This window comes from Ahaetulla prasina, chromosome 2, assembly GCF_028640845.1.
Source record: "Ahaetulla prasina isolate Xishuangbanna chromosome 2, ASM2864084v1, whole genome shotgun sequence".
NCBI classification, from domain to species: domain Eukaryota; kingdom Metazoa; phylum Chordata; class Lepidosauria; order Squamata; family Colubridae; genus Ahaetulla; species Ahaetulla prasina.
The window spans coordinates 171,573,117-171,587,731 of record NC_080540.1 but is presented as its reverse complement, the minus strand read 5'-3'; the positions used below and the strand labels follow the sequence as shown (position 1 = coordinate 171,587,731).

Here is a 14,615-nt window from a genome sequence, read left to right as displayed (position 1 = left end):
CAAAAACAAACATGATGGATGACCAAGCAATAACTGAACACGGTGTGCAATTGATCCAACTGGGAAGTCAGATTGGACTATCTAGGACTGTATTTTTGAGTAGTCAAGCCATCTTTATTAGACTGGCCAAAACATTTAAATCAAATTACTGTTCTCAAATGCAGAAGCACTTTCATATTAGCAAGTTTCAGTGCCCTGTAACAATGGTTCTGGAAAGCTATTTTAACAAGCTAAGATCCTGCCATTGTGATGATTGAGTCAACAGCCCATGTTGTACTTTCCATATGGTCAAAAGTGCCTACCTTAACATCTATTGGAGTACCCAGATAATTCTGACTTATTTTATATACAATTACTCAGGTCAAACCCGTACTATAATTTAGTTTCATTCAATATGGCAAAAAAAATAATGGTTGCATCATCTGTAAAACTCCACATGCTTTGTTTGCTCAATGATTGCCTGTTTATCAAAGTTGGTGAAGTCAAGAAACAGAGTCAGCAGACACTTTTGGGTGTCCTTTGTTGTTGTAGAGCATTGTAGCAGAAGAAAGTCTGACAAGAAGTGTTTTTTTTTTCCAACTACAATATGCCAAACAAAATTGAGGTGGGGTTATTTTGAAATTCTTTCTCATTCTTTTTTCTTTCTTTCCCAGTACGAAGTAATCTTTGCTCAAACTCCACCTTAAGAATTCATTTATCCCATCTCAATTTTCAAGGTCAGATCTACATAGCATTACAGCGTAGTCATAATGGTATGTTTGTAAAACATATTCACTTGAAATAGAAATCATTTGTTAATCTGCAGAATCCTCATCTGTGACCATCGGACTATACCATACAAAACAAAACAAAACAGAAACCAAGCTCTTCCAGTATTGTCCCATCCTGTCAGGAACACCCTGCCTTTTGCCAAATGAAAATCTCTACACTACATCTCATAGTGGTGGTTGAAGAACATCTTCGTGCTTATACTTTCCAATAAAATGGGTGAATGCATTTGTCAATATTTACTGTACGGGATGTTGTTGTTATCGTTTTTCATCATAATGGCTTTATTATGTGTTATCACCAGTGGTGGGTTTCAAATTTTTTACTACGGTTCTGTAGGCGTGGCTTGGTGGGCGTGGCTTGATGGGCATGGCAGGGGAAGGATACTGTAAAACAGGGGTGTCCAAACTTGGTCCCTTTAAGACTTGTGGACTTCAACTCCCAGAGTCCCTCAGCCAGCTTTGCTGGCTGAGGAACTCTGGGAGTTGAAGTCCACAAGTCTTAAAGGGACCAAGTTTGGACACCCCTGCTGTAAAATCTCAATTCTCTCCCCAATCCAGGGGAAGGTTACTGCAAAATCCCCATTTCCTCCCGATCAGCTGGGACTTGGGAGGCAGAGAATAGATAGGGGTGGGGCTAGTCAGAATTTTTACTACCGGTTCTCTGAACTACTCAAAATGTCCATTACCGGTTCTCCAGAACTGGTCAGAACCTGCTGAAATCCACCTCTGGTTACCACATTTTCAGGGGTGGGATTTAGCCTATTCGAACCAGTTCAGGGAAGGCAGTTGCTCCGACGATCAGCTGAGAGCGAACCGGTTCGCTCTGATGATCATGTGGGCCTGCCCGCCCACCCCTGTGCTATACTGGCCTTTATTTTCTTTTTTTGAAGCCCAGCTGATAGGCGTGGCAGAGCGGATTGCCACGCCTCAGCTATTTTATTCACAGGGGCTGCAGTCGAAGGTAAGTTTTAGTCCTGTTTGGAAATCAACAGTGCATGTGCGAAGCACACGCTCAGCGAACCAGTTGTTATACCGGTTGAATCCCACCACTGGTTATTTTTGCTGAAGATTTAGCTCTTCATTCATGCTTTCCTTTGTTATGTGATTCTGCAGGCAGTTATTGGTTTACTTAGTTTACAGCTTGCTTTTTTCCCCCAGTACTAAACTAGTAAGACAAATTGCTCAATATATAATACATAAACAAATGAACAAATAAGGAGGCTCATGATCTGTACGGTTTTAAAATAGTAGCAAGTATGGGCAAAATAATAGCCTGTGACACTCTGGAGACTGAATATTGTTATGGATGTTTGCCTTGTTGCTTGGTCGCAGCAGGAAGGCATTGAGGTCAACGCTTGCTGAGGTAAACTAAGCAAGATCTTAGGTGCCAAAAAGTAAGCCAAGATAAAAAGAAAAAAGGTGGAATGAAAATGAACATCAATATTGTGCCTGTGACCTACATTATATTAGCTTTACTAGATGACATGCAGAACTTTTTTCATTTCACCAGCCCTTAACTCATAACCGCTCGCTGCAATAAATGCATAAATATAAGCTTCCCCGGAGGACGCAAACCTCCCCAGATTAGTCTAGTTTCTCCTGGAAGCGCTGGTGCCTATTTATTACAATCAAATCCAACATGTTTTCTAGGAGCTTAAAACAACGTCCATTGGTCTCTCTGTTCTTCTATTATCCTCAGAACCAGCTTGTGAGACAGATAAGGGCTAAAAGCTATTAGAGATAGATCAAAAATTTGAACTTAAATTTCCCATAGGTCTGTAAAAGTATAGGCCAGTGATGGCTAACCTTTTCTGGACCAAGTGCCGAAAGCATGTGTGCGTGAATGCCTGTGCGTGCCCAAACCCCCAAAATGCAATGTGTGCATGCCCCCTGCACATGCGCCCTACCCCCGCACATGCCCCACCTCCCGTGACTGCATGGCAGAGACCAAAAGACCAGATGGCTGGCAGGAAGCGCATGTGCGGCAGAGCTGAACTGGAGCAACGGCTCACGTGGCAACAGAGGGTGCCCCGTGCCACCTCTGGCACACGCATGCCATAGGTTCGCCGTCACTGGTATAGGTAATCCTTCACAACTGTTCACTTAGTGACCGTTTAAAGTTATGGCACTGAAAAAAGCGACTTACGGTCATTTTCCCCACTTACAACTCTTGCAGCATCCTTGTGGTCACATGATCAAAATTCAGGCACTTAGCAACTGATTTGTATTTATGACGGTTGCAATATCCTGGGGTCAGGCGACCCCCTTTTGCCACTTTCTGACGAGCAAAGTCAATGGGGAAGTCAGATTCACTTAACAACTTAAGTAACCATGTTACTAACTTAACAACTGCAGTGATTCGTTTAACAACTATGGCAAGAAAGGTCGTAAAATGGGGCAAAACTCACTTCATGACTGTCTCACTTAGCAAAAGAAATTTTGCGCTCAGTTGTGGTCGTAAGTCGAGGACTACCTGTTCAGTAAAAATATCCTTAAGCTTTTGGGCTAGATAGGAATTTGGAGACCATATTAGACCATTTGCAAAATGGCTACAGGGGACTTGTCCATTTACAAAAGATGTCATAGATAAGGTTACCAGACACAAAAGGAGGACAACAATCTTAAAATCAATTATTGTCCAGCTTTTTTAATGTCTTTTTGAATTTTATTTTATTTTGGACTGTTTTCACAACTTGCCATCACATGTTCATTTACTGTGACCCTGTACATTGCCTGTTTCTTCTTTTATCTTCACCCAGTGACAGATTCAACAAACTAAATTTACCTTATTTCCTGATTCCAGCAATTGGCTTTGATCACGACTCATCGTATGTTTCTATGGTGAAATTTGAAAATTATGCCATTGTTGACGATTATTGCTAACGTAGGTTCTCGAAAATAAAGATTAAGTGGAAAAATACTGCAACTGAAAAACTAATCTTACTGATGTTGGAAAAAGTAATTTCATATAAATGTAAGCCTATGTACATCTACATGTTTTTGGCTGTAATTTTTTTGTCATAAATATTAAGAAAGGTAAGCAATTAGCATATCCTCTTCCCCCTTCCCCTCTCCTTTCCAATAATTGACACCTTCCTTTGCTTATTCAAATATCTGGTTGCTCTAGTTTTGAGAGACCAAGCCAACTACAAAGCACACAGTCACTCAGCTTATTAAAAGGCTCTCCCATATGGTCTAGCGGTTAGGATTCCTGGTTTTCACCCAGGCGGCCCGGGTTCAACTCCCGGTATGGGAAAGTTGGACTTTTATAGATTATACACAACTCTTTCTCAATGCTTCCCTCCAGGAGACATTTTGATGTCTGCGTATTGTTTTCCCTTCCCTGGACAGAGCATTGGGATTCTTGAAAACAGAAATATATTGGAGACTACAACCTTGCTTTGCAAAATATCAGGGTTTTGCTTTTTTTACTTTTGAAAAAAATGGCAGTTGGGGTAGGAATCCTGGTAGTTGTTAAAGGAGGTATTGGGGGGAGGGAAATCCTGATACCCCTGGCTCTATCCAGTATTAGCTGTTAAAGAGACTGAGACAAAAGCAGAGCAGGCAAGAGGTGGCACTAAAGTGTTTCACATGTGGAGGATACTAAACTAAAGGAAGACAATTTTATAGCTTCACCCCCTTCCTCCTCCTCCTCCTCCTCCTCGCACTTCTCATAAGCCTTGACGAACAGTGCAAGCAGTGAAAAAAATGCTAGGTAAAAATGCAAATGGCACTTCCAATTTATAGATAAATTATAGTCTATCATAATTGAATTATAAATTGGAGACCCTGTTGGCACTGTTTCCTGAACACGTTTTCCGCTGATTGGCAATATGGACCATTTGTAGCAACTTTCCCTAATCCAGGGGTTTGCAAATTTGGCTCTTTTAAGACTTATTGACTTCAACTCCCAGAGTTCCTCAGCCAGCAAAGGAACTCTGGGAGTTGAAGTCCACAAGTCTTAAAAGAGCCAAGTTTGCAGACCCCTGCCCTAATCTATTATTCTCTGGATAGATTAGATTAGATTTATTTTGAAGAGTTCTGATTAGGAAAGGCTGGTCTAGGTTGTTTTTGCTGTTGATGCTTTTAGTAGCATTTTTTTTTTTACAAATGCTCTTATGGGTTATTGTTTTTTTTTTATTGTAAGCCTCACTGAGCGCCATCTAGTGGAAAAGTAGTCACAGATTGTCTATCAATTAGACAATCTTCCACTACTGACTGGAAGGTCTTCTATGAAATAAGTCATAGTAGGGTAAATGTCTGTACCATTAAGTAGAGGATATGTATGAACATTTATTTATTTGTCAATCATATATAAGATAACAGGCAAAAGTATAAACATAATTTGGATACATGAAAAGAGTAATTAAAAAAGGAATATTAGGACAGGGACGGTAGGCATGCAAGTGCACTTATGCACGCCCCTTACAGACCTCTTAGGAATGGTGGGGCCTGACGTTTGGCCGTGATAGTCATCGGCTGATTCCCGGCCTGAACTCTTGGCCATGGCTCGACTCCCGGCCATAATTTTCACCTGCGGCTCTTTTTTTTCGTGGCTCTCAGTGATATCAGTGAAGAGATGGCATTATTGGTCCTCGTGGCGTCGTTTGTGGACAATTAACAATATATTAGGGATGTAGCAGACGGTGGGGATGGTGTATGACCAATTGCAATTGTACCGACCAGGGATGCCCTTTTTTCCTGCTGTTATTTATAATTTTTCATGAACTATTCGCCTGAACTTCTTCGACTGCGAGGTTCCCCCGCCTCGCAGGAATGGCCCTCTATGTTATCGAGGGCCTGCCTTAACGAAGGGTCTTGGGACCCAGAGAGGTGGCATGCGATGAAGAAGAACCTCTGGGGGTTTTTAAATAGGTTTTTTAAAAAGGGTTTTTTAAGGGGGAGGAGGGAAGAGACGGGTGTGGGGAGAAACTCGTCGGGGAGGGAATGTCCAGTCCCTGGGACTGCTCGCGGCATTCTTCCATCTGGTCCGAAGGCGGAAGGGGAGGGGTGTGTTCCAGGTGTTGAGGGTCGTTCCATCTGTACGGTAAGTGGGAGGGGCAGATATGGCGGAAGCAAGGGGCCGTATTGCTTTTTGGGAGCACGTACTCGCTGTTTAAAAGCGATCACGTCCTCCGGCCCCTTAGTCCTTACCCGTTCCCCGGATGGCCAAGACCCTCAGAGCTTGGGTCTTCGGGTGATGTTGTGCAATGCCCGGTCCGTGGTCAATAAGGCCCCCCTGATCTGTGATCTTACTCAGAGGGAGTCCGCGAACTTTATGGGCATTACGGAGACCTGGTTAGGCACAGAAGGGGGTGTACCCCTGGTTGAACTGTGCCCTCCGGGTTTCCGAGCATTCCATCAACCGAGGGCCCAAGGTAGGGGTGGAGGGGTGGCGGTTTGATTAGAGAAGGTCTAGAGCCGAGGAAGTCCACTGTGCCTCAAATAGCCGGTTGTGAATCCCTCCTTGTGAAGTGGGGCCATAGGAATCAGATGGGTTTGTTGATCACGTACCTGGCTCCTTGCTGCGTGACTACAGCCCTACCTGAGCTACTGGAGGTGCTTGTCGGAGTGGCGGTTGAGATTCCCAGACTTTTGGTCATGGGGGATTTCAACTTGCCATCAGCCGGCTTGTCATCAACGGCGGTCCAGGAGTTCCAGGCTTCCATGACGGCCTTGGACCTGATTCATGTAACTGATGGCCCTACACACATTGGGGGAGGCACACTGGACTTGATTTATATCTCTGGACAGTGGTTTAATGATCTGGAATTAGGAGATTTAGTGACGGAACCTGTGTCATGGTCAGATCATTTTCTCCTTCGCCTGGACTTTTGGACTGCCGCTCACCACCACAGGGAGATGGAACCAATGCGTTGGTTCCGTCCCAGGCGCCTGATGGACCCTGAGAGGTTCCTGACGGAGCTTGGGCCGTTCCCTGAGGATCTTGCCCACGGCACGGCTGAAGAACTAGTTGCGGCCTGGGAACAGGCCGCGGCTGGGGCTTTGGACCGTGTCGTGCCTTTGCGGCCTCTGACCCAGCGTAGATCTCAATTGGCCCCTTGGTTTTCTGAGGAGTTGAGAGAGATGAAACGCCGGAGAAGATGCCTAGAGAGTACCTGGAGGTCCAGCCGTTCCGAGGCTGATCAGACACTAGTTAGGTCTTTTTCTAAGACCTACCTAGTGGCACTGAGGGAGGCGAAACGTTCTTACTTTTCCACCCTCATTGCGTCGGCAGATAACCGCCTGGCCGCCCTGTTTTGGGTGACCCGCTCTCTCCTTCATCAGGAGGGGTGGGATGACCCCTTACAGGGACATGCCAAGGAGTTTAGTGGTTATCTATACGATAAAATCGTTCAGCTTCAGGATAGTTTGGACCAAAATTGCGATGATCCAAGTGAGAGGACGGAGATGCGTCTTGTTGAGGTTGTTTGGGATGAGTTTGATTCTGTGGCTCTCGACGTGGACAGGCTACTGGGGAGGTTACATGCCACTACATGTTTACTGGACCCGTGTCCCTCCTAGTTGGTGCTGGCCACACAGGAGGTGACACGAGGCTGGCTTCAGGGAATTATAAATGCTTCATTGTTGGAAGGGGTTTTCCCCGCCACCTTGAAAGAGGCGGTGGTGAGACCCCTCCACAAGAAGCCTTCCCTGGACCCAGCTATTTTGGGAAATTATCGTCCAGTCTCCAACCTTCGCTTTGTGGCGAAGGTTGTAGAGAGTGTGGTGGCATGGCAGCTTCCCCGGTACCTGGATGAAGCTGTCTATCTAGACCCGTTCCAGTCTGGCTTCCGGTCCGGATATAGTACGGAGACAGCTTTGGTCGCGTTGGTGGATGACCTCTGGAGGGCCAGGGATAGGGGTTGTTCCTCTGCCCTGGTCCTATTAGATCTCTCAGCGGCTTTTGATACCATCGACCATGGTATCTTGCTGCACCGGTTGGAGAGCTTGGGAGTGGGAGGCACTGTTTACCGGTGGTTCTCCTCCTATCTCTCTGACCGATCGCAGATGGTGTTGACAGGAGGGCAGAGATCGACCGCGAGGTGCCTTACTTGTGGGGTGCCTCAGGGGTTGATCCTCTCGCCTCTCCTGTTCAACTTCTATATGAAGCCGCTGGGCGAGGTCATCAGTGGCTTTGGGGTGAGTTACCAGCTGTACGCTGACGACACGCAGCTGTATCTTTCCACCCCAGGCCACCCCAACGAAGTTGTCGAAGTACTGTCCCGGTGCCTGGAAGCCGTACGGGTCTGGATGGGGAGAAACAGGCTCAAGCTCAATCCCTCCAAGATGGAGTGGCTGTGGATGCCGGCACCCCAGTACAGTCAGCTGCAACCGCAGCTGACTGTTGGGGGAGAGTCATTGGCCCCAATGGAAAGGGTGCGCAACTTGGGTGTTCTCCTAGATGGACGGCTGTTGTTTGAAGATCATCTGGCGGCCGTCTGCAGGAGAGCTTTTTACCAGGTGTGCTTGGTCCGCCAGTTGCACCCCTTCCTCGACCGGGATGCCTTATTTATTTATTTATTTATTTTATTTGATTTTTATACCGCCTTTCTCCCGAAGGACTCAGGGCGGTGTACAGCCAAATAAAAATCCACAATATACACATTAAAACAAGATTAAAACAAAACATATTACAGGGTGGCCGAAATTTAAAACAATTTAACAAACCTTAAAATATAAATAACCCCAATTAAAATTTAATAAAACTTTTAAGCCAGTCCCGCTTGAATAAATAGGTGCATTTTCAGCTCACGGCGAAAAGTCCGAAGATCAGGCACTTGACGTAAACCAGGGGGAAGTTCGTTCCAGAGCGTAGGAGCTCCGACAGATAAGGCCCTGCCCCTGGGGGCCGCCAGCCAACATTGTTTAGCGGACGGCACCCTGAGAAGGCCCTCTCTGTGTGAGCGTATGGGTCGGTGGGAGGCATAAGGTAACAGCAGGCGGTCCCGTAAGTACTCGGGCCCTAAGCCATGGAGCGCTTTAAAGGTGGTAACCAAAATCTTAAAGCGCACCCGAAAGACCACAGGGAGCCAGTGCAAACTGCGCAGGAGTGGTGTTACATGGGAGCAACAAGTTGCTCCCACTATTACCCGCGCAGCCGCATTCTGGACTAGCTGCAGCCTCCGGGTGCACTTCAAGGGCAGCCCCATGTAGAGAGCATTGTAATAATCCAAACGGGAAGTGACAAGAGCATGAGTGACCGTGCATAAGGCATCCCGGTCAAGGAAGGGGCGCAACTGGCGAACCAAGCGTACTTGGTGAAAGGCCCTCTTGGAGACGGCCGCCAAATGATCGTCAAACGACAGCCGCCCATCCAAGAGGACACCCAAGTTGCGCACCCTTTCCATTGGGGCCAATAACTCGCCCCCTACAGTCAACTGCGGCTGCAGCTGACTGTTCCGGGATGCCGGCATCCACAGCCACTCCGTCTTGGAGGGATTGAGCTTGAGTCTGTTTCTCCCCATCCAGAGGTTGAGAACCGCTGCTCTAGTTAGTAGTACAATATTACTGGAGAAGCAGCTACGCAAGATTAGGTTAACAACTCTTAGTGCCTTTTTGGCAATGTTGTTACAGTAGGCTCTGGCACTTAGATCTTTAGAAATGATTGAACATTCTCTTGCAGAAATATCATCACAACGAATTACAGTGATTTTGAATTGCTGATTTAACTGTTTCTATAAGACAATTATTGAGTGAGCAACTGTATACCATACTGCTAACTGCAAAATTTATATGTAACACAAAGTGATGTAACTTGCTGGGTTTGGGCTTAGCTCCAAAATGCAAAGAAAAATGGTTTTTTTTTAAAAAAAATCACAAATCCTACTTATACCAACCATATCTGAACCTAGAATACTGGCTTATTCCTGCTCTAACAAATACCAAGAGACTAAAGAAAGTACAGATCAAGAGCCAAATATTGATTCTTCCAACATTTACATAAGAAGAGCTGTTTTCTAAATCCTCAGATTCTGATGCTGACATGCCTAGGAACTTGATATTTTTCCCCTATCCATCTAGATAATGTTCCACCCTCTTTCAGTCAGGTTACATTTGCCATCATTCTTAAGAGAAAAATCCTGGCTATTTACTATTATTTTCAGAAAATCTTTATTTTGTGTCATCTTTAGCCTGGAATTGGATGACTCACACCCTGAGAAAGGGGAGATGAATGGAGAAACCTCACGCATATGGCAGCTATTATAGCAAGTTGGTTTTAAATTACTCTATGCTACAGCTGGCTGTAAGGGGGAGGTGGTGGTGGGGAGGGGCGAGTCCTAACACCCCTACGGCCCGCTACTAGAGAAAAAAGAAAAGGCAAAAAAAAAAAAAAAACCCAACGACGATTCTACTTCCTGCATGCCCTGCAGAAATTTTTGGCCAGGAGTGCTATAATTCACTGACTTGTTCAAGAATGGGGGATGGGACCCCAGCGGGAACTCTAGAAGAGCAGAAGAAAATTAATGTTAGAGCTTCTACCAAAAGCAAAACAGCAGCATTGGAAGGATGCTGGGAGCGGGGGAGGGGGGGGGTTGAGGAGAACATCACTTGGTTTGATTTAGCGTCCTTTGCAGATAAGGTGCTGCAAAAGAAAAGCAGAGCTGAAGCAAATTCTGAAGGCGAAATCAGCTACCATAATTTTAAAAGCAGTAATAAGGAGGCACATAATGAGAGAGCACACAGGGCTTTTAATCAGTACTTCAAGCACTTAATGCTATACAACAATTTTGTCTGTTGAAAACTCCTAAGATTCCCCAAAATTTCTCTAATTAGAGCCTTCTTGATGGATTGGGATGATAATTCCCAGAAATTCCAGTCAGACTTGAACATACTGAGAGAGCAACAGGTTAGTTCTCATTTTCTCTCCTCTCTCTCTCTCCCTCCCTCCCTCCCTCTCCCTCTCTCTCCCTCTCCCACTCCCCATCTGTCTTGGTGACAGAATGCGGGACATGCTACCAGCTGCAATAATACACAAAGGATGAAAAAGCCTGAGATCTGCTAGCTAGATGAATCATTTTCAGTGTCTGCTTCAAGTCTCAGTAATCCCTAAACCTGGTTTCTGCATCCGCTCAACTCATCATGGTGTATTCTTTATTGAATATATTGTAAGAGGCTGATGACGGCACAACATCCTAAGCCAAAAACCAACAAAAACCATATAATGGTTTAGTGCAATGTGTGATCTATGTCGCAATCACCTTAGTGCTTGGAAAGCAGGTTCAGGAACTGCGTCAGAGTAAGCAAGTCCCAACATGATACTAGGAAAGGAGTAGTAGTAGTAGTACTGGCATAATTTATTTTTTCTTTCTATCCAGTCTTTTCTCTTGAGAAATTAAGATTACAAAATGTATGAATTTCCCTTCATTTTATCCTGACCACAAACCTATGGTAGCCTATTGGGCTTCAAGAGATTTATAGAACTAAACTCAAACAGCCCTTTTGTATGTACCTGTATTAGCCTCAGCTACAGTATTGAATTATTGCATTATTCTTGCTTTCAATTAGGTGCCACCAAGTTGATGCTGACTCTCAGCAATGACAAAGATAAATTTTCTCCATGATGCTTTGTCCCCAACCTGGTTCTTCAGATCTTGCAACAGTGTTGTACTATGACAGGAATAAACTCTGTCATCTCTCCAATTTGTATTTACATAATCATATGGGACAGAAATACCAAACTTTTGACATGATGAACTAGTTTGTACCAGATTTTGAATCTAACTGTCATGACTGAAGAAAAATATTTGACATGTGCAGCCTGTTTTAAGTATGGCCTTGTATTAGTAATTATTCACTCTGTCCATGCTTTCTAACTAAAAGGCATTTTCTCCCTTCCCTGTGTATAAAAGGCCACCATTTCCTCAGCCTACTGTACTTGCATTTGATCAACAGGTAAGGGAACCCATAAATATAACTGTTTCTTTTATTCTTGCATATAACGTCGGGACTTAAAACTGCAATTGAATCATATCAGACTGTCCTGCTTCAAACTAGCAACCCATTATCCACCATTAGACTGCAGCCTTAAATTTGCTAGTTTGGCTACTTCAACTCAATGACCTTATCTATTTGTGCGGAAGCAAGCCTCACTTATTTCGGTGCTTGCTTTTCTTCAAGTGAGCTTGCTTTTCTTCAAGTTAGTGTGCTTAGGCATATTTTCCTGGACATTAGCTCCACTGCGAACAGCAAGACACCGTTCTGAATAAATAGACATGGGCCTTGCTTGCCTGTCCCATTGAAATAGCAAGGGCTTATTTTCAAACAAACATGGGAAAGAGCTGGGCTTCTTAGCTGATCTTAAGCACTGCATTCAGAAATAACTTTCCCCCTCAGAAATTCATATGGGGCTTATTCCCAAATAAAGACATTTCATAAGGCCTAAAATGTGGGATTTCCTGCAGTCACATGACTGATCCTCTCATAAATCTGTTTGCAGCAGCCACACCAATTCCTAATCACAGATTGCACCACTTTAATCCCCTACTTCCTTCCACTTCTTTTTCCCAGCATACCCTTCCTAAAACAGCCTTCCTAGAAGCTAAACTATAACCTAGATTTCTTAGAAGAAACGGAAAGAAACCTGAAGCATCCTTGGGCAGCAAAGTCAGCTTGATATAGCATGTTAAGGCATAAAGGAGACCATGTGTTCTAGTCCCACCTTGAGCACAAAGCCAGCTGGGGGACTTGGGCTACTCCATCTCTCTCATGAAGGAAGAAAAGACAAGCCACTTCTAAAAACATCTTCCCAAGAAAACTGCAGACTAACCAATGCAGTTGCCAGGCATCAAAAACTGAAGGCATATACAAACAAAAAATTGGGAAGAGTTCACATTATACTTATGTATGTATTAATAATGTTTTGTACCATTCCACTCAATCAATTCTGGGCAGTGAGCACACTAATATTAAAGTAAAAAGTGATCTCTTAAAAACATATCCTGCCCCAATACAAAAATAATCAAACCAGCATAAAATATAATAGTCACCTGCTCTGATCAGATTAGGTATCCCAGTATGTTGTAGGCCTACTTTACAAGAATTGTTTTTAATTTCTTTTCTGAATATTATGATTCACATCCCACAATTTTGGCGCTACCACAGAAAATGCCTGTTTTCTGTCCCACATTCTTTTGGGGACAAAACCTTGAGTAGGCTGTTTCTAGATAACCTCACAGAAGGAACATAATTATTTGGGACAAGGTAGTCCCTAATATTTTAGGTCACAGTCTTTTTACATATAATATAACTTGTTCAATCAGCCACCATGCCTCATGGTAAATTACAAACTATAGTTTGGAACTTAATGGAAAAGTCCATACAAACACTACACACAAAACCAGATTTCACCATGCTTTTCCTTTGATGTGCTAACTCAGATAAGCGTCAACATAACTTTTTTAAAACATAAATTTAAGAAGGGATATAAACCTAACAAGAATAATAATTTGCAGGCTGATACATAGTACTAATTTGTTTGTTTGGTGATTTGTTGAATAATCTACAGCAGGGGTAGTCAACCTTTTTGTACCTCCCGCCCACTTTTGTATCTCTGTTAGTAGTAAAATTTTCTAACCGCCCACCGGTTGGGGGGGGAGATGCGCGAGCTATTCTGGGACGAGGCTCTTTTGTTTGCGGTTGCACTATAGTGCCATTTAGTTTCACTTACGTAACGTGAACTAAACTTATGTGCAGGCAATACAAATAGTATATTTTCAGAAATGTAAATTGTCACGGGGAATTTTATGAAAACTTAATGAAAATGTTTTTAAATAATGCTATGAATTTTTTTTTAAAAAGCCAATTAAATTAAAAAAAAGGAAAGTGCTTCAGTATCGGACAAAACCCCTACCGCCCACCATGAAAACTGGAACGCCCACCAGTGGGCAGTAGGGACCAGGTTGACTACCACTGATCTACAGTGACTGATTCATATATTACTATGTTTATGAATCATAATATGGCTTGCTTGGATCTGGCTTATGTGAATTCAGCCACAGGTTTAATAGACTTATAGTTTGTTGTATGTTGTTTCAACATACACATTGTGCTTACCCAACACTGAACCACAACTAGGCAATGATATTTTAGCATGGTGCACAGTGGAAAACAAACCTTTGTGATTAGTTTATGTCACAGAGACTCAGAATATTGGTGAATTAAACTAAATTCAGTTAACCAGGGGTAAATGTGTCATGCAAACATAGTGACACAAAATTCTTTAGAACATCCTTCTCCAACAGGGCACATAGAGATGTGTTGGAAGTAAATCCCCTCATTCCCAGCCAACATGGTCATGGGTCCTACTGGTTGGAGATGATGAGCTTTGTAGTCCATTACATCTTAAAGGGCCAGCTGAAGTACTCAGGTTAGACCCTTTGCTTTCTAAACCTGGGAGCAGAATCAAAATCCCAACTCCACTGATTCATTTCTTCCTCTGCCCACCAAACCCCTCTGCTGAGTAAAGATTCCTACACCCCCTCCTCCATTTCACTCCACAGCCTCATTTAGCAAGAAGCCCTTTTTATCTCTTCCTCCAGGCTTGTTGGGGTTTCCCAAGCCAGCCAAAATACTGAACCTCTCCCTGCTCCTTCGCAGAGCGCCCCCCCCCAAAAAAATCAACTTTTCAGCTTTCCAGGCAAAACTGGACGATCTTCGAGAGACCACAAAGGCTGAGCTACCTCAACAATCATATAAAGGCCCGTTCAGTTAACTAGACTCAGGTTACAATTCCTGGGTGGCTCAGGTCTCCTGCTAAGGAGGCGAAGACGAAGGCGGGCCTCGGGGAGGCCACAGAGAGGGATGGGCCGAGGGAAGGAGGGAGCTCGCAACATTGCTTTGCAG

The 14,615-nt window shown here is 44.1% G+C and overlaps 1 non-coding gene across 1 annotated transcript; it reads left to right on the top strand.

Moving 5' to 3' along the window:
- Window positions 1-3,954: 3,954 nt before the first annotated feature.
- Window positions 3,955-4,026, top strand: TRNAE-UUC (transfer RNA glutamic acid (anticodon UUC)). Its single transcript has one exon. It is a non-coding gene; the product is annotated as a tRNA-Glu (tRNA).
- The last annotated feature ends 10,589 nt before the right edge of the window (window positions 4,027-14,615 follow it).